The sequence below is a fragment of the Anarhichas minor genome, unplaced genomic scaffold, assembly GCF_050575085.1.
Source record: "Anarhichas minor isolate MPS153535 unplaced genomic scaffold, ASM5057508v1 ptg000055l, whole genome shotgun sequence".
NCBI classification, from domain to species: Eukaryota; Metazoa; Chordata; class Actinopteri; order Perciformes; family Anarhichadidae; genus Anarhichas; species Anarhichas minor.
The window spans coordinates 919,420-939,968 of NW_027466501.1; the positions used below are offsets into that span (position 1 = coordinate 919,420).

Sequence of the window (20,549 nt, forward strand, 5' to 3'; positions counted from 1 at the left end):
CTAGAACATACATGATGTATATAAATTGATGCATTGGTAGTGAAATGAATTCACATCAGAAACCAATAGGAAACAGATGTTTTTGTCCCTTGTGTTCTGGTAAACACAGGTGAATTAATCGAAACAACTCGGACTTGAAGGAATCCAGCATGAGATATTAATGTTACTTGTCAACAGAAGAGTCAACAATGTGGTGATGACATCAATCTTTTCCCCTATTGTGACTGAAAAGAAACAAGCTAGGCTCATGCACTTAAATTTGAGTTATCCACAAGAAAAGGAACGGATTCTCTCCGATATTTAAGGGTGACAGCTTCAATAAAGAACAAACATTTATAAACGTTTTTAAACATTTATTTACGTAATTCTAGACAACACCAACATGTCCAACAAGCGGTGCCTCCTCCAATGTTTTTGTTGTTGTCATGACTTAAGTTAAAATATATATATATTATATAATAATAATAATATAATAATAATAATATATATGTATATATATATATTTAAAAATAATAATTTATTTTTGTAAGCACCTTTTGTTTTTTGGTCTCTTGTTTCTACAAACATACAACTTTGTTACAATAAGGAGAGGAAATGTGATTGGTTACTTGGCTGGTGTGAAACTTATCTGTCTCTTTGGTCCTCCAGCGAATTTATAGCGACATAGCGTTTTTATTAAATTGGTTTCGCAGTTATAATCATTTTGGGGCTCATAGAGACTCAGTGGTACTTAATAGAGACCTTATTTTATAACTTCTTTGTCTTGGTACCACTTATTTTCCCACGGGAACTTGACATCGCGACCCCGTCAACCACGTAAATCAGCCACGCCTGCCGTCGTGCGTAAAGAGGAAAAGACTGCACCATCAAGCGCGACACGAGCCGAGGGAGGCTGACATCGTGGAGCAGAGCGTGAGCTGGCGCGGGCAGCAGCCTTGGAATAAACAGAGCTTGGATTCAAGTGCAGTGGGTGGAGTTTAAGGATGCTTTAGGTGGGTGCGTGAGACTGCACAGCAGCTGTTGTGCAGTAAAAGTCTGCATTTCAGCGAGCAGCTGTTGTGCATGCTAGCAGCAACGCTGAACATGCTAGCAGCAACGCTTGAAATTAGTTATCCATGTTGAAATGAATCGCTGGTCGCCCTGCCTGTTTGTTTTCTTCCGGGTACGGGTCACGTGATAGTGAGTGTGACGAATCAGGGACGGAGACGTCATGGCTTCTAATAACCAATCCAGTAGCGAATGCGGGTGTGGGCTCATTTTTTCTAACACACATCCGTATCCGACCGTCCACACGCAACCAAAACCCCAGAGTTTTCAAACACCTCGGTGGAGTTTTCAGACTCCTCCGTTTAGGGTGCTCCAAAACTCCGGCGTGGTGTGGCCGCTCAGTGTAAACGTAGCAAAAACGTAGTAAAAACGGAGTAGTATGGTTACAATCTACAACATCATCGCCAGATGTCAGCGGACCAAAATCAAAGAACCACACTTAACAGGTGCATTCTGGGTCTCGCTAACATGTTAAATGCTAAAATGCGCACGGTGGGATCCTCTTAGCCTGACTTCTGTGTTCACTGAGGAACTTCTGAGACCTGTCTGTCTGTTTGTTGACAAACAAATATGCAGTTTCTTGTCCAGAAAAACAAAAATCACACAGATCGTTCTCTAACCATTTTGGTTTATTTCCACCATTTTCTATCTTTGCAATAACAATGAAACTGTGTTAATGGTGTTTAACTTTGTCGTCTTTTTACATGACTTTTCCCTGAAGTTCCTTCCATAAAGTACAAGAGCAGTAGAGGCCACAGGGCGCTATTGATTTCAAATGTCAGGCACAGTGGAATGAAGGAAGAGGAGTTAAAGTGACTGTTTTCGGATGCATAAATTCAGAAGTCATCATCTTCAGCTCGCTCAATCTTCCTGACACTCCCAAAATACATGCACGCACACTTAATAGGGATACATTATGTTGTCTGGCATCCAGACAATGATTCAAATTCACAGAATGAGCAACACCACGGAGGAAATTAGCAGACCTTTAACGGGTGACCACTCTGGATCTTGCATATTGATTTGCACATTAATTCCAACATACAGTTGAGTAGAATAGTTTCCCCAAATGATCTTAGCATAAGTATTAGCCTCCTCCTGCTGAGTGTGTTTACATGCAATGTGTTTATCATAGCTGTCATTCTTTATTCCCGACTACTAAGTCAAAAGAGTATTTTGTAATAGATCTAAAGTGCACATGCCTCAGTAGTCTTGCTCTCTCTCGTCCATTTGAAAATGAAATCTGGCACGTTCAATAGCATCTTATGGTGTCTCTAAGCATGTAAACACACTCGCTGTAGGATTAAGTTGCTTAGAGTCCTTTGATTCTTCTCTGGGAGAATTGGAGTCGACCTGTGAGTTTCTTTTAATCACGGCATGCAGGGAACTTACAGCTTTCTGACAGCAGATATCCTGAGAGAAACAGGCTGGGCGATTATGCAGAGAAGTGGTTTGTGAGTGTGCGTCGTTGTCCTGTATGTGTTGCACCACTGTCTTGCGTGTTTAAACTTGGCATGATGCATGTACAATGCATGTTCTGCAACCGGTGTGTGCATGTATGTGTACGCCCTACGACGTGAACATTTGGCTGGACTGTTGTGTGACACGAATGAAGGTGGTTCTCCTGCTCAGCTCTTTGAGCTTCGCGGTGCCCACGTAAGTGCAGGTGGAGCGGAGGCCACCCAACACGTCAAGGATGGTGTTCTCCACGTCTCCTCTATAAGGAACCTCCACTGTCCTTCCCTCAGACGCCCTGAGAGCAGAGCAGAGAGAGGAGAAAGTAGGAATACGGATGTTTTGTAGTTATCATGGACCATCTGAGTTATTCAACTGAATATAAATGAAAAGTTCTATTAAGGGTAATAGTAATCCTTGAAAGCATACTGATCGCCGTCTACTCCTCAGCCTCTTACCTATACTCAGCAACTCCACCCACGTATTTCTTCATGGCTGTGTCGGAGCTCATGCCATAGAAGAGTTTGTATTTCTTGCCGTTCTTCTCAATGACCTCTCCGACGCACTGGTCGTGGCCCGCGAGCATTCCCCCCATCATCACAAAGTCAGCGCCTGCACCTGAGGAGCAGAGGCAGAGAAGCCATGTTGGTTAATAAAGTTGTTAGAACATCACCGCACAGACATATGAACAAATATGTGATTCATTAAGTGTGAAAAGAACATTAAATGGTGGGGTTGAATACTTACCAAAGGCCTTAGCCACATCTCCTGGGCAACTACAGCCACCGTCCTGAACAGAGAAAAGAAAGCACCGTACTCATATCAGCCAGTCTTAAAGTTGTTCTTGTTATTAGTGAGGATGCCCTCTAGTGGCTATTACTATTATTATCAACATTAGAAACTATTAGAGCCTTTATGTAACCGCATATTATGGACTCCTGTTACATTTTAAAGCAAAAAAAAAGGCCCAAAATATAAAAGCAATCTATTTAGCCACTGTGCATAACCCTCTTTAGATGATTATTTACCCATAATGTCGGTTATCACCCAGGCTATAGTGTTGATCTAAGGGTCCTTGGTTATGTTTGTCAGGACTCTATCCGGTACGTTGATAGGCATTTCAACAGCTTCACATGAAAAAAAAAAGCAAATTTTCTCTTTGAAGAGCCAAATAACTAAATGTTAACTATATTGTTGTACTTTTATTCCAATGTCCTCGATGTCTTAGGCACATTTTGCTGCTGAGTCCAATGCATCCATGACAGTCCCCTGCTCTACCCTGTGAAGGATGGCCTTTTTCCCCAACTGGACCATAGTTAATCACATTTTTGTTGGACTGATGCCCACCGAACTCTGTGTGGCTTCCAATTCACACAGAGAGGAACTGAGAGATGAACTCCTCTCCAACAGCACAACAAGATAGCATTACCATATGCAGTATACTTAATATGTACAGTATATATATACTCTACATGATACTAACTTCAGCAACTCTGGCTGTCCGTATTTGTTTGTGCCTTGATGTGAGACTTACAGAGATAATGTGTCCTTTGAGTCCGTGGGCTGAGTCTGCACACTCTATTACGGCACTGAGTTGTGGGTAGCCCACTCCTGTCTTGATCCTTGTCGTGCACACAGACCCTGCAATGCACAGTTCACAGTGTACGCATTAGAGACGTCCATCGCCATTGTCACTGTCTGTGTGTAATTCCAGCTGCTGTAGCTACAGGAGCCCCTTATCTTTCAGGTCTGGTTGTGTCAGTTCAGGTTTCTACTCCACAGGCTATAAAACAGCACCGTCTCAATGCCCAGGCCCGTAGGGGATTTATCAAACTTTATAGCAAAACAGAATAATTGATACTAGAGCTCTTTCTTCTTGTTACAGTTGTCATTTTACAATGATCTGCTAAAACCAGTTCTGCTGCATTGAAGGCTAATCTGCTGGTGATAAAACCATGTTTCACCCTATTTGCAACAGTCTGTAAGTTGTAACTTATCAACTGCACAGTCAGAGGCACTTTATGAGTCTATAGCACAAACTAACCTTGCTGATAAAGGCTGATGTGTGTGTTTGCGTTCCTGCCTGTTTCCCATCTTAGTTGTGTCTGTGTTGATATGTGAGGCCTGTACAGTTTCTTTGTTGATTTAGGGGGAAAACACTACTCGGCTATTTGTAGACATGCTCAAGACAGTCGTACCCACCTGGGCCGATGCCAACTTTGATGATGTCAGCACCGGAGAGGATGAGCTCCTCCACCATCTCCCCTGTTACCACGTTACCGGCCTGCAAAGCCAGACAGCATTAGCCCCAAGACACAGTCTCACAATACAACGCATGCCAGAACAGCCCGTGTCTCTTACCATGATGGTGTGCTTGGGAAACCTTTCCCTGACTGTCTTGACAAACTCCACAAAGGACTCAGAGTAGCCGTTTGCCACATCCAGACAGATGTACTTGAGGGCGGGGACCGCTTCCAAAATGGCACACAGCTTCTCCAGATCTGCAACGCCGCTGCCTGAGCTGGCGGCTATATGCTAGTGAGAAAAGCCGTGTTTGCCATTTAGGGTGGAGCGCTTTGTGAATAACAAATGTGTGCAGTTACTGTTGCTTATGAGGAACAACCGACATAAAAAAATAATGGTAAACATCTCTATTACCTCTAAGCATTCTGGATGATTAGCAGCAAAGTTCTTCCAGTCCTCTACAGAGTAGTGTTTATGGATGGCTGTGAAGAGAGTGCTGCAGAGAAAGAAGGAAAGAAAGGTGGAATGATTTAACACTAACAAAAAGCTGCATTCCCATTCTTGTCTGTTTATTAGTGATATTTCTTCCATCATGGTTCCATCTGTAATGCAAGATTTAAAAAAAAAAACAATACATAATGATGATGAGTCATTAGGTGTTGAAAAGAAAACAAGTATCATCCCACAAGCTAGCGGGTTCTATGTCAAATACAAAGAGATTGTGCATAGATCTTGGCAGTGACACACGGAGACAAACACAGTGATGCCGTTATTTCTCCTTCTTCCATTCAGTTGTGTTAACTCACTTTGCTGAGGACCTGTGCCATCTCAAACGTCCCTGTGGTGTCCATGTTGGCAGCGATGATGGGGATGCCTGTGTAGGTCTGTTTGGAGTTGCGGAATGTGAAGGTCCTCTGAAGGTCCACCTGAGGGGGGGACGAGACGAGACATGAGTACCTCTGGAGACCTGCTTCATGAACATTAATCATAGCCTATCTAGGAAAGTGATTTAATGCGGCAGATGGATTCTTTTTTTTCTCTCGAGCTGACCGAGAGACAGCGCAGACTTTCTTGAGAATGTGAGCAGCTCATGTGGCTCACGTTCAGAGTCTTGATGGGGATGCACTGAATCATTAAGATCCAGTGATTAGCTTAGCCGGTGCTGCTCTAATGTGATAAGCTACATGAAACAAGCAGGGCCCATTGTGACACACTCGCTGCAGGACAGTATACGTGTACTGATAAATCAAGCTATGATTCCTTCCAAAAAACATCTGCCATAAGTATATAATTATTTATTCTAATGAGTTAACATGACTTAACTGCTGAACTGTTAGCTACTCAGTATGAGTGGAGGTTATGCACATGTGTTCCTCTAAAGTGAGTCACAAAGAGGAACATCCATTTCTTCCACTGACAAAGTACTGACAGCAGATTGACTTTGACTCTTTTTTACTTGTGCTACTGTTTCACTGTGTTTTATATACCAGTATCTTTTAATGTTATTACATAGTCTTGTTAGAGTCATTTAGAGAAGGTGCATTGTATTATTAGCATGCTTAATACTTTAAACCTGGGAAACCACAGGGAAGGTTAGATGAACAGTTTTATAATGAAAAGTGAAGTTTTAAACAGATTGTAAGCCTTCAAACTGATTGCATATACTAAAATCCAACAATTTCATAGTGCTGAGAGCTTTTGTTGAGTAGTGGCAAGACATTTATTACGCCACAGCAAAATGAGGCTATAACTCACAATGGCGGCAGAAAGGTTGGCGGAAGGAATGATTATGCAACCTTGTGCATACAGAGCTCCAGAGGTGACCTTGGGCCTCCCCATATCTGAAGCCATCGACATGTGGGGACTGGGCTGTGTCCTCGCACATCTGTTTTTTGACCGTGACCTCTTCACTGACTACTCAACATACAACGTAATGAAAACTGTTTGCCATCTACTCGGCCAGCCAGAAGACCACCTGCTGAATGCTGGAAAGTACACCAACCAGTATTTCAACAGGGAACACTGCTCTCCCAATTCAAGATGGAGACTGAAGACATCAAAAGAGTACAAGGAGGCAACCGGTATCCAGACAATTTCAAAGTGGAATTTCGACACTGTCGGAACTTTGGATGAAGCGGTAGAGTTCTACTCAAATGCAACTACTTGTGTTGAACATGAAGACATAATGGAATTTTTAAATCTCCTAAAACGGTTGCTCGATCCAAATGCTGAAACAAGAATCACCCCAGGTCAAGCCCTAAACCATTGTTTTGTTACAATGGCTCACCTGGTAGATCACATGGACACCTCTCCTTATGCAAATGCTGCCGATGATTTGATGGTCGTCTCCCCCCCATATGATTCAGATGAATGTGATGAATCAACTGACTCAAGAGATGGATTCTCAGACACAGACAGCTCCAGCTGTGAGAGCGCAGACTCCATAGCATACAATGGTGATCCTCCAACTCCACAAGAACCAATTCAGATACAAAAGTATGACATACTCTGCAACAAGTCTGTACAATACCTTGTTTTAGACCTCAAATTATATCGTATACACATTCAAAATGACCTCATCATTTATATTAACTGCATACATTATGGAAATATTCAAATGTATGACTAAATGAAAGATCAGCTTTTGTGTGCTTTGTCAACTTGTCCACGTATAATTCATTGTCAGATGTCTTTCCACACAACAAGTCCGACTTTAAGTGGGTTTACTTTTTACATTTTCTAGTAGCAGGTCGTACATTTCCGAGTTCCGAATCTTTAGGAAGGCAGCATGAGTACAGCCTCATAAACCTTTAGCATGACTGCAGACTCTTAGTAAATATTTCTCTAAGGGGACGACATCTAAAGTTAAAAGAACGCTCCAACGATTTAGCATTACACTCTTTTCTTCCACATTGCCGGACTCACGATGGAAGAGTTCTAAAACTGAATAAAGACTCATGCAGCATAACCAGAGGTATGGTGTTTATTACTTCACACAATCTTCTTTTCTGTCAATACCGGGCGCCTCCCATTAACTAGAGCTTTGGCCCTGGCACTCATTCTGCTATTTATTTGGCAGCTGTTTTCCTCCGCTATGCTGACATCTACTGGTCTCACTTTGTGCTAACAGTTATACATGCTAGGAAACAGATGCACATGTACATTCCTAGGGGTACTGTACATGTGCATTAAATGTCACTGTAAATGTCAAATGAACCAATTTATATTGGAATTAGTTTAAATATAAATAATTACTAAATAACTTGAAAACTGACAAAACTGTAGGAGGGGAGTGTTTTTTCTTTATTTCTTTTCTTTAGCCACCTTTATCTGACACTATAAGGTCTCAAAACTTTGACGTTTGCTCAGCATGCCGATGAGAGCCTCCATGTAAAGATAAGTTCCTCTCCATGACTCTGCAGATTGTGTGCTCTCCGTGGCGCAGATGACAACTGAGAGACGGAAACGCTGCGGGATGACAACAATACACAGACGCACATGCAAACAAACACACGCAAGAGTAGGAGTTTTACGTGAGTCAGAGAAGTTATTTCACATGGCATTCTCCAAGAAGAGAAAAGTGATCAGTGAGACCAGAGCCTTTAACCATGAATGGACAGACTCTTGCTTTGGGAGCATGTTACACCGTACTACTGTACTAAAGTTACAAATGAGTTCATCATAACTTTTGTTCTCTGTTGACCTTTAGAAGCAAAGCACTTTGAGATGCCTTGCATCATAAAACACTTTGAATTTTCCTAAATTCTCAATTACAATAACTAATCATAAATCACTATAAATATATATATATATTATTTTATTTTTTTTATTAGACCACATCACTATTTTCTCAAAGCTGACACAGACAACTTTGGACTGTGGGACGAAACCAGAAAACGCCCAAAAGTGTATGTATTTTTATGAAAGAATGTAAATTAGTCTTAACATCTGAAGAAGGAATTCACTTCCCCTGTCAGTGATAGACCAATTAACATAACCTATTTATTTTTTGAGGGAAACTGGAGAACCCGGAGAAAACCTAAGGCTAAACTAAATCAGGGGATCAACTCATAGAACAGAAAGTCATGGAAAAGAATGTCATGGCTCACCTGGTAGATCACATGTACACCAAGTACATGTGACCTATCAGGTGAACCACGGCATTAAATTCAGATACAAAAGAATGTCAAGGCTCAACTGGTATATATATATATATATATATATATATATATATATATATATATATATATATATATATATATATATGTATGTATATATATATATATATATATATATATATATGTATGTATATATATAAGAGTCGTAGTTTAGATTACACTGTGAACTCAATATGCACATTTTCTACCACACATACATTTATTACTCCTAGACTAAAGCATTGTGTGAACTTCAGAAATTGCAATCTTAAACTTTCAAAACCCTGCATCCTGCAGCAATGACAACTCAAAGCAAAGTCGTAACGGAAAAAAACCTGAATCTTGTTCTGGTGCTCTGCTGATTCCCTTAGAGGACCACTGGCTCACTCTGATGAAGATTTTCTTCCTGGCCCAAAAACAAGACCAAGAAGTGGACCATGAGGGTCGACCTGTGGGACCACGAAGATGCTACTACTGTTGCCGAGTACAGAAACTTCAGGTTGGGCAGTGCAAAAGCAGCTTTCAAACTGCATGTCGGGAAATACAGAGGAGATGCAGGTATTGCAGGCCTTTTGAATGGCTGCTTTTTTCTCATTCCATCTTTTCCCTTTGCCTTTTAGTGATACACAAATTTGATCCCATTTACTTCCCTTCCATTTATGCTGTTTGGAGAGGTCTTTTTGCCACGGTCATTTGAACCTTAGCATTTTGATAAATGTAAATGAAAGCTGCTCAGTGCAGAAGTTTCTAACGCCGTCAAAATAATTGTGCAGCCTGTGAGCCCAGAAAAATTGAGTTTTTCATGTTTAGTGTTGTTTCAACTATATCACCTCGGGTACTTAGGGGTCCACCTTCAATCAGACCACAGTCATATTGTTAGTGCTTATGGTTGTGGACATTTTCAACTTGTTACTTCCCACTATTTCCCCTATGCCTTCTTCCACCATCTGCTTTCAGCACAAACTCTGTCTAAGCTCTCTTTGAAGGGTTGGTCTACACATAATAAAATGCTATGGCAGCTTTAAAGCGAGTCAATATAACTTTTGAAAGAGGGAAATAACACAATTTCCTCTTTCAAAAGTGGAATTCAGAAGTAATCAAATGCACCCCAATCTACCCTGAGGGGTTTTACTTCTCCATCCTTACTTAGTCTGGTATGACCAGTAGCTTATGGTGGCAAACGTTAACTAATTTTGGCAAACTTAAGTCTAACTGGCATTACTGAAAAGGTTCACTGTCTCCTCTGTACTCATCTTGTAACTGCCACATGTGGTCACAGTGGCAACTGTTCCGCACACATTGCATTTCAAAAGGCACCCTCTGAATTCTAAACTTGCTTCAACGATTTCCAACTTTGTCCACAGGTGATGCCATCCGTGGTGCCTATTCAGGCATTGACCAGAATGGCTTCAGCACCGTCGATCGCGGCAGCGACGGCTGCTCCCCATGCATCGTTGGTGACATTGCTCAAATGGATTGTACCTCTTCAGACGGTGGCGGTTGGTGGTACAGCCGCTGCGGCTCTGAACGGAGACTGGCATCCTAGTGGTGAACACGTCGATTGGGCTTCAGGCCTCCACTGGCAAACCTAGAAAACTCATGCGCCTTACTCCCTGACGGCCCCCAGAAGGATGATCAAGTCTGCGTGAGGGGACCCAACCCACATTTAACTTCATACTGGCTTTTCTAGTCCCACATCAAGGCTGGTATTACATTTAAGCAAAATTACTCTTTTATATGTGAAAAACAATTCGCTTTTTAAGATACTGGGCCTACTGTTCACATTTCCAGGATATGTATATATCCATATGTATGTATGGTATATGACGTCATCATTGAGGTTTGACTGATTTTATTAATGAAATTCCACATACAGGCTAAGTGCATTAATTCCATTGTCATTAACACCTGAGTATAAGTACATATATATTCATTAAAGATATTTGTTTGCAGAACCCTTGATTTGTCTATTTCTTTTAAATTCCTAATAGAAAATCACACCAATTGATTAACAATGAGTAGCTACACTTTATTACTACATGAGGACTTTTCTGTAAACAATGTGTGGCATCAATACCCTTATAAACTTAATATCAAAAGTTGACATCATGTAAAAATATTACTGTTACATTATGAAAATAATCTTGTTTTCTGTTCTTTTGAGCCATAAAACACATTCATTTTTCTTGAGGGAGACTTTTATAAATATATGGCTGTTAAGGTAAGGGTATAGATTAATGTTAAGGCGTTTATTATACATTTCCAAAAACAAGGGAATCACTCTGCTGGATAACAACAGTATCTGGAGTATATGTTATAGTGAGCCAGATATACAGGTTTTGTTAAAGTCACAGTCAGAAAGAATTTAAAGTTGGCTGTACTCAGAAAGCAAAGCAAAAAGAGATATACAGTGTTAATTAGTGGGCTTAAGAAGTGCTGGAAGATGGATTTTGTTACCTTTCAACATAGCTAGGCTAGCTGTTACCTTTCAACATAGCTAGGCTAGCTGTTACCTTGCACAGCACCTGGATTATTGTGATGTCACGGGAGAGTTGGAATAATGCAGAATTTGGTGGAAACACAGAGATAACATGTAAACTCAATGTGTGCTTAAATCCACATTCCTCTCCCCCAAGACACAAACATCTAGCTGCCATTTTGAGGACATATGTAGGACAATAGATGGTTTATCATATTCCTAATAATGGGAGGTGGTGGGTGGAGGTTATGTGGCAGATGGTGGGCTAGGGTCATTTCCCAGGCATCAATCAGATGGACATTCAGTCCTTTGAACATGGCTCTGAGCACCTTATCATGCTGCAGCGAGTACCAGTCGCTATAGTTAATCGTCACATCTAACGTCAAAGCTTTGGGGTTCCCTGTCCGGATGACGACCAGCGTGCCTGGAGTCGTGTCCAGCAGCCGCACCACCGCCCTGCGGATGCTCTGCATCCGCCGGATGTAGATCTCCATGGGGAAAGGTCCAAAGTGAGCCCAGATGGTAAAAACTACGACAATGTTGGGTTCTCCGACTAAGCCATCTAGATCATTAGCAATGTAATGAAGCACTCTAGTGTCCATGGGGGGGAAATGGATAGGAGGACCATGGCAGCGGTACGTCATCAAGATGTTGTTTGCATCGTCCAAGGACATGTGAGGTCCAGTTCTCTTCGGGTTGTGCAGGTCAAACTCCTTAAGACCTGATAGTATGACACGGGGAACACATTTAGCTGCAGTGGGAACAAAATCATCTGTTGCCAGAAATCCCTGTGGATCAGCTACCTGGTAGAGCTGCGTTGAGGAATTCATACCACTGCCTGATGGTGGAGTCTCCATACATGTGGACCACCTTGCCTTTCAGACACTGACTGATGGCAGGCGTGTGGTGACTGTGGTGCCACCTAGTGCTCGCCACACACCCTGGTAGTAATAACCAGAGGGTCCAGATGTCACAGTGCTGCTCTTCACCTGTGGTTGACCTGAGAGGAAGTTAAAGAATATGGGTGGGGTTACCCCATGAAAAAACAAAACCAAAGTATAAAGTGATTGTATGAACCTCTCAAGTACTATCCTTACTCCTGAGAAACTATAAACACTGCTATCAGCTGAGGAGAATGCTACCCAGAAGAATGTAGTACGCTTTTTCCTGAACTTTCTCATATGTTTTCTTCGTACGGTAAACTCGTACGAGTGTACCACAACAGATTCAGCAAACACTCCTAACTTCAGATAACCGTGTCAATGACCAGCGTAAACATGATGAATGCCACTTATGCATAAATGAGTGGGCATTCAAGAGAATTATAAGTAACCCCAATAATACCATATATGTCCTATATTGAAGTCCTGCATTCAGAGATCCATAAAGAAAAGTCTCAAATTTTTAACAGCAAAGGACCTGCTAAAATCAAGGGATGGGATACAATAAATGTTATTGCCGTGTCACCTGAGGGTCGCACTGTCACTGAAATAAAGAAAAAATGGTTCCATATGAAAAATGTCTCACCATTGATGACTGCAACGGAAAGGGGTCAAACTATTTAACTTGTTTTGTAGTATGAGATGGTCAAATACTGTAGATATTGGAGTTACACAATAGCATCAAAAGCCAGTACAAATGAATGATGATGAAGTTAGGCTGTATGAATGCATTTAGAACTATATTAGCCTATAATTTGAAATCGCAGAGTAAAATGTAAACATAATTATTAAGTGTAATTTATACAGGTATTTCAGACTCAATATTGACTGTTATGACAGTTCTGGACAACTGTTAAAAATAAATTCATACAAGCCACTAAAGAACAAATCTGTTTGTAAGTGGTTCTTGCATGAGGACCATTGTCTGAAACATATTTTGTTTTGAATTATTGTTATAGGAAGTTGTGGCAGTAACAGTGATAAATTAAAATTCAATATCATGCTTTACCTTCTTTTTGTGGCAACACGGTGACACTAGCAGGTCCTGAAGCCTGAATGTAGACTTTCATGTTGACATCGCTGAAGAAAAGCACACATAATATATCTCTTAAAAACACTTCAACATTCAGGACATAGATACAAAAGGAGGGCAAACATTTAAAATAATTTAACCAAACTAGAAAAATCAAGCACTCAAACACAAATGGGAATCAACTGCTAGAAAGTTCATTCAAGATCACACAAAACTTACTTTTTAAATGTAATGGCACAAATTCAAATGTTCACAAAAGTAATGGGTCCAATAACTGTATCACGTTGAAGGTGCTTCACAGTGATGAACCCAGAGATAACGATTACTATCTACACAACGTTTTAGCATTTCATAGTTTGACGGCCGGCAAACTAAATTGTTTTGGTTGAGTCTCACCGTTCTCATCAACATATTTTATGGATGCAGCTCTTTCATGCCGGAAAGCTGATTAACCAATTGACCCGTTGGTTAGTCCTGCCAATCTAACGCACACTGGTCAATCAAAGTGTAGCTTTGGCCAACTCTGACAAGTATAGGGCTCTGCTCTATAAACTCTAATGCAATCCTTTCACAAGCCCTAAAAACTGCAGTTATTAAACCGCTCCTAAAGAAGGCTAGTTTAGACTCCGCAACAATGAAAAATTATAGGCCAATATCAAACCTCCCATTTTTAAGTAAAATAATTGAAAAAGCGGTTTTCCAACAGCTGAACAAATTCTTGGCCGTAAATAACTGCTTTGATGTCTTCCAGTCAGGCTTTCGACAGCACCACAGTACTGAAACTGCTCTTGTTAAGGTTTTCAATGACATCCACTTAAACACAGACAATGGCAGAAGTTCAGTGTTAGTATTACTTAATCTCAGTGCTGCATTCGACACGGTCGACCATGACATACTACTAGAAAGACTAAAAATCTGGGTGGGACTTTCTGGCACAGCACTTAACTGGTTTGAATCCTACTTGAAGGACCGAGAATACTTTGTGTCTGTAGCTAATTACACATCAGAGCTGACTAAAATGACATGTGGTGTTCCCCAAGGTTCAATACTGGGGCCTCTTCTGTTCAACATCTACATGCAGAAATCTGGTTGTAGTTATGGATTCAGACCTCAACCTGAACAGCCATATCAAGACAGTTACAAAATCAGCCTACTATCACCTGAAGAATATATCAAGGATTAGAGGACTTATGTCTCAACAGGATTTGGAAAAACTTGTCCATGCATTTATCTTCAGCAGACTGGACTACTGTAACGGTGTGTTTACAGGTCTCTGTAAAAAGTCTGTCAGAAAGCTGCAGCTGATTCAGAACGCTGCAGCTCGAGTCCTCACTAAGACCAGGAGGGTGGATCACATTACTCCAGTTCTGAGGTCTTTGCACTGGCTTCCTGTCAAACAAAGAATTGACTTTAAAATCCTGCTGTTGGTTTATAAAGCACTGAATGGTTTAGGGCCAAAATACATCTCTGATCTGCTGCTACCTTATGAACCATCCTGACCCCTTAGGTCGTCTGGGACTGGTCTACTTTCTGTTCCCAGAGTCAGAACTAAACATGGAGAAGCAGCGTTCAGTTTTTCTGCTCCACATATCTGGAACAAAGTCCCAGAAAGCTGCAGGTCTGCTGAGACCCTCAGCTCCTTTAAATCAAGATTGAAGACTTTTCTTGTTTGATGCTGCCTTTAATTAATTGAACCAGATTCAATTAATATATTAATCAATTTCCTGCATTTCTGCATTTTACTACTGTATTTTACTTCTTACACTGTTTTTATTGTTTCAATGTATGTTCTTAATTGTTTTTAAATCTCCTTTTCTTTTGCCTTATGTTTTGATGCTTTTAATGGTTTTATGTGAGGCACTTTGAATTACCTTGTTGTTGAAATGTGCTATACAAATAAACTTGCCTTGCCTTGCCTTGCCTTCAGATTTACTTCATTTTCAGGTTAGTTTTGTTGATCTGGAGCTAGTCATGGTTAAACGTTGTGTAATAGTGAAACTCGTTGCCCAGAGAGGTTGGAAGGAGATATGCATTTCTAAAATGTTACATTTGTAGATTAAAACGTGTGGAGCTAACAACAGCAGAGTACTTTAGCACATGATTAATTCGGGTTAGGACATATGCTATGCTAGCTACTAAAGGTATGTCGTGCTCAAGGACACACCGACATGCGACTAGTGGAGCCGGGGATCGAACCGCCTATTCTCTGATCGAAGGACAATCCTGCTCTCCACTTAGCCACAGTTGCCCGCTAAGTGAAGGGCAATTGTGCACTACAACCACTAAACAGCAGACAGACAATGTTAGCGACTAGCAGGTTGAACATAGCGGCACATTTAGATTAAGGCAGATATTTCCCCCTCATCGGTGAAGACCAAAATACAGCTAAAAGGAGAAGAAATATTAGACACAACTCCAAATGAATAATAATGTGTCTCCATGTCAACTGGTGTTAAATAGGCCAGTGTTTGCTCACATTTTAGCCATATCCACTTGTTGTGCTGCTCCCAAGTGGCAAAAAAATAATAAGTGTGCATCTTAAAGTTTATGAAAAGACTACATCCAAAATAATATGACATCACAATGAATTTACAATAAAACAAAAATGAATCAAGGCAAATACTATCTAATGTTCCAAATGAAAGTCAACTTGTATGATATAGACTGGTTTGTTTGATTTGCAATACCTTTAAAACATCTTAATATTCAATCTTAACCGCCTGTAGTTACAAACTTCTGAAACATTCCATCAAGGAGATACAAAGGTAACACTGGATCTGCATATTTAGAAGTCACACAAAATTCCAGTCTCTCTGCTCCCTCACCTTTGAAAGAGCTTCTCCTCATTGGAATTGAGGACCTTTTCTTTGTATCCTGCTTCGTAGTGGTTGATCCTGGCATCACAGCTCAGGTTCTTTGGCTTGTAGCAGAACCACGGCTCGCCTGTACGGAGGTCAGTGTAGTTGCACAGCGGCTGCTGGGTTGGCCTTAGGCAGACGTTACAGAGGGTGGTTTCAGAGAGTGAGCCTGAGCTGAAGAGGCTCTTGTAGTAAATCCTATTGGGCTGTTCTCTGTTCAGCCTTTTCAGAACTGAGATGGCTTCACCAGAGTGAACCAGAGTCACCTGATGGGATAGAGAACCAGAGTTTTCACCAAGTCCAATCATGGTCAGTCATATCAATACAGACAAATACATTGCATACTGCTTGAAGCTTCACACGTCACATTTATAAAGATTCATGTCTTCAAATTCTGCACCAGATTGACATCAGACCATAATCTCTGGAGAATTGTCTATTCATTTAAACCCTTCCCTGAACAACAATTGTCCAATCAAAGCTTAGCAACAGTACCTAGGCATGGCAGGTCTGTCAAGCTCTAAACATGTTGAAGTGGTGTGCATGGGACTGTAGGAGAGATACTCTGCATGTTAAGTGTTTAGAGAGGGAGTTGTCCTTTTTTGAACTTGTTCAAAACTAAAAAACACAAGAAAAACAGTTCTATAAATCAAGGGAATTAATTATGTTTGTCTGCTTTCATGTAATCTGCTAGTTTTAGCATGAACATCTGACCAACTGGCTACCTTCATAACCTGACAACCAAGATGACATAATAACCTAGCCTTACTTCCAACACCAAGGAGTATGTAGAGGTTAGGTAACAATATATTTTCTAAAGTTACCTTCAGAACTAGCACATCCACTGTGTAGTGTTTCCCCAATATGTGTGAGCCTCCTGGCTGCTGCTGTTCGAGACTAAATTAACGTTGGCAGTGCTGTTTCATTGGATTTAAAACTCCAGCCAATCTTGATATCTGAGACGTTATGTGCACCATCCACATCAGCCAAACAGGATTATGTTAGCATTTTTTAATCATAATTATAACACTCGGACTAACTAGGTAGCTACAGTTAAATAAATCTGCTAGTGACAGTTTGCAGATGAAAAAAAATCTACAATCATGAGAACCTGCTTCAGTCTGAAATTAAAGAGTCTGCAATGACTGAGATTTTGAGTCGTAAATCTGTCAGCTGAACAAACTGCATATGTGCTGTGCGAGAAGTGGAAGTTAACAGGCATAGCAACAGTTAGGGCAGGGCTTCGTGAACAATGAATTATGATATTAAAAACACTTACAATACCATTACATTAAACATCATGGTTTTAGCATCACCTCAACCTGTGCGTCTCCTTCCCAGAGCAAAGAGAATACAGCAGAGTAGCTCCCATTCAGATGACCCACCACTTGCCCAGCCACACCTGCTTCAAGCTTCCGGTCGTGCAGACTGGCGAGTAGGAAGTCCCCCCCAGACTTCTTGGGACGACCCTGGAAGTCAGAGGTTTGTATCATGACCTCCAGCTGATCCCCAACATGCCACTGTCCCCCTTTCCTCCCTGGTAGAATGGTGAAGGTGCTGTGGGCTGGATCACTGGTCTGCTCCAGGGAAATAGGAGCTGACAAAAGTGGAGTTTCAGGCCAAGCAGTGGAGTCTAGTATGAGACTTTCCTCCAGAGCGTCCTCAGGGGACAGTGGCTGGAAGGTGCAGAAGCTGCGAATCTCGTTCGGGTGAGTGGAGACTCTCGGCATGATGATGGTGGAGTTGAATTTAGGCTGAAACTGGCAGGGGGTGGAGAGAGATGGTGTCAAAGATACATCAAGCATATGCACTGAAAAAAAGAGTAAAATGGCCAAGATTTGAATATTTTCTGGAGGGTTGCTAACAACTGTTCCTAACATTAACCCAGGGGAAAAGTGTCAAGATACTCTTGCTTTCTGTTTTACACAAGGCAAGAAAGTGAACATTAAATTCAAAGATTGTTTTTGGTGTGTGATTTCAAGGTTTTGTTCACTGAAATTCATGTTTTGGGATATTCAGTCAGAGATACAACAGATGCAAAAAAAAAAGGCAGAAAATAGAACCTGTTATAAAAACTTTCATGGGGCTTTTTTAAAACGATATACTTCTGACCCTTTTGTTAAGATGTATGTCTCAGTAAGAACGAATGGGAACCAGTGGGTTGTAACACATGGAGGTTTGGTCTAAAGTATAGAATACTGCCAGCTTTGTCCTTTAACTACAGGAGCTGCTGCTGTCCACAAGTCAAGGTGCAGGATTGAGAGGGAAAATACAATTGAACTCAAATTGTATTTATTTGCAATGAAGACCATTAAAACACACATTTTAAAACAATATCCAAAAACCTGACTAATATTCAACATTTCAAACAGGGTCCACCCTTCACACAATCCCACTAAAACCAGTTTCTCACCTCCAGAATGTCCATGTGACGTAGCACAAAGATGAAGGCAAAGACAGTCAGAAAGAGGAAGAGGGCGCAGAACTCCCTTCTTGTACAAAATGTGGCCTTCATGATCAGTGATTAGTCTTCACCTTCAGCATCAGTTACTGGATTGAGAAAATATATATAAAAATAACAAATGGTTATTGACACCTTGTAATGCTGAAGAATAGAACTTGTGAATGAAAAACTTGTTTAAATCTGAACCCAGTTGTGAAATCCTCCCTCTCTATACTAATAGTGTGACATGTTCAGCTTTCAATCTTTAGGACCAAACTAAATCCAGTCACCCAGGAAACTCCTTTGATTGATCATCCGTCAATCAAGGCCACAACCAAAGACAGCATCCCCTCTCTTGCTGTTCAACATGATCCATTCTATCATGTACACTTTGCAACATCATTCAGTCCTTTGTAATCCACATCACACTCTGCAAAGTAACCCTTCAAACAAATATCTGTTTTCACTCTCATGATACAGATCAGAGGTGCTCGTGTCCTTCTGCTAACTACAGTTTTGTAGTTGTTCTACAGTTGTTCAAATCTGGACAAATTTTATTTTCAGTTCTTTTTCATGATTACTATGACTAATAACTGCAGTATTGATTGTATGTGTTCCCGAAAAGGATCTTGCGGAGGGGACATGGAGAAGAAGAAAAAAAATCAACTGTTGAAGAAAAAGAAAAAAGAGCAGTACATTTACGAGATCTCGTTAGTTAGATGAGATATCGCAAAAGATGTCAGGTGACAAAAAAAACAACGACCCAAAAAACCTGTAATGTAGGCAACATCTGGATCAGTTGGGCACCATAGAAACTAACCACAACAATGGAGCGCACACACCTGTGGGAGTGGTGCATTTTTACCATCTGAAGCCTTGCATAGCTCTGAAACAGCTGTGGCAATCACAATTAAACATGATAATGAAGCTCAGCATACTGAATGTTTTACCTCATGTCTCGATGGTTCAGAGCATCGCGGCATTAACACAATACACACATCACCACAAAGATAGAGATAATGTGAAGTAAGGCACTTAGGTAAAGTTAGAAAGATATTGACAGATTCGGACTTCCCGGTTCAATAAATCGTTAACGAAACGTTGCTAAAATACAAACGATACCTCCCTGTAACCGTAGTGAGGTAGACAACAAGCTACAACCTTAATTTAATTAAAACGGGCCGTCTTACGGACTCCTCCGAGCTGGACAATCGGCATTGGTCTCAATGAGCAGCAGGCTGCGAGACGAGTGCGCAGGGACCGTCTACAAAGTGCAATGCGGAAAATACCTACAACAATATTCAATAGCTTCGCTGTCATGCAATGTAATGTAACCAAAATCACTTCACACATCAATGGGCTCCTCTTTGTTGTACTACAAGTGTTATTTTGAAAAAATATGATTTTGATTAATTTTAGTGAATATTTATTGAAAATAATAATCAATAGCTTTACTGTTATAGTGTAGTGTGACCAAAATCACTTTTGACAGGTGCTGTCAAATTCTCTTTCTGGTGACGATTCCAACTGACATTAAAGTATCAGTGATTTGGTCAAACCAGTGTCCATTAGAGAACTGCAAACATACAGTTAATTTAAAGCTCAATTAAATAAATGGTTAGTTAGTACCCAACTCTGTCAGCACTAGAATGTAACTGCTTCTCTGTCCGTGTTGAACTTTCCCTCGATCTGTCTGTTGTCACCTGTCTGTCTGTCTTGAAATTGCCAGTCGACCCTCATCTACCTGCATGCTTGTCTTTTATTGTTGTTTAGCTGTGTCTGACTGATTTATGTATTTCAAATACTCTGCATGCTTTTATGTTTTGTGCCTCTGACATGGATGTTTTTTAGTGTCTAAAAACTGCAGCATAATATTCTCTTTAGTGCATGCT

At 40.8% G+C, this 20,549-nt stretch overlaps 3 pseudogenes; 1 reads left to right on the plus strand and 2 right to left on the minus strand.

Annotated features, from left to right (window-relative positions):
* Nucleotides 1–2,616: 2,616 nt before the first annotated feature.
* On the minus strand, nucleotides 2,617–5,735 carry LOC142931863 (GMP reductase 1-like; annotated as a pseudogene).
* Nucleotides 5,736–6,502: 767 nt separating this feature from the next.
* On the plus strand, nucleotides 6,503–10,552 carry LOC142931864 (angiopoietin-related protein 5-like; annotated as a pseudogene).
* A 997-nt stretch (nucleotides 10,553–11,549) lies between these two features.
* LOC142931958 (NXPE family member 3-like) lies at nucleotides 11,550–18,729 on the minus strand (annotated as a pseudogene).
* Between the last annotated feature and the right edge of the window lie 1,820 nt (nucleotides 18,730–20,549).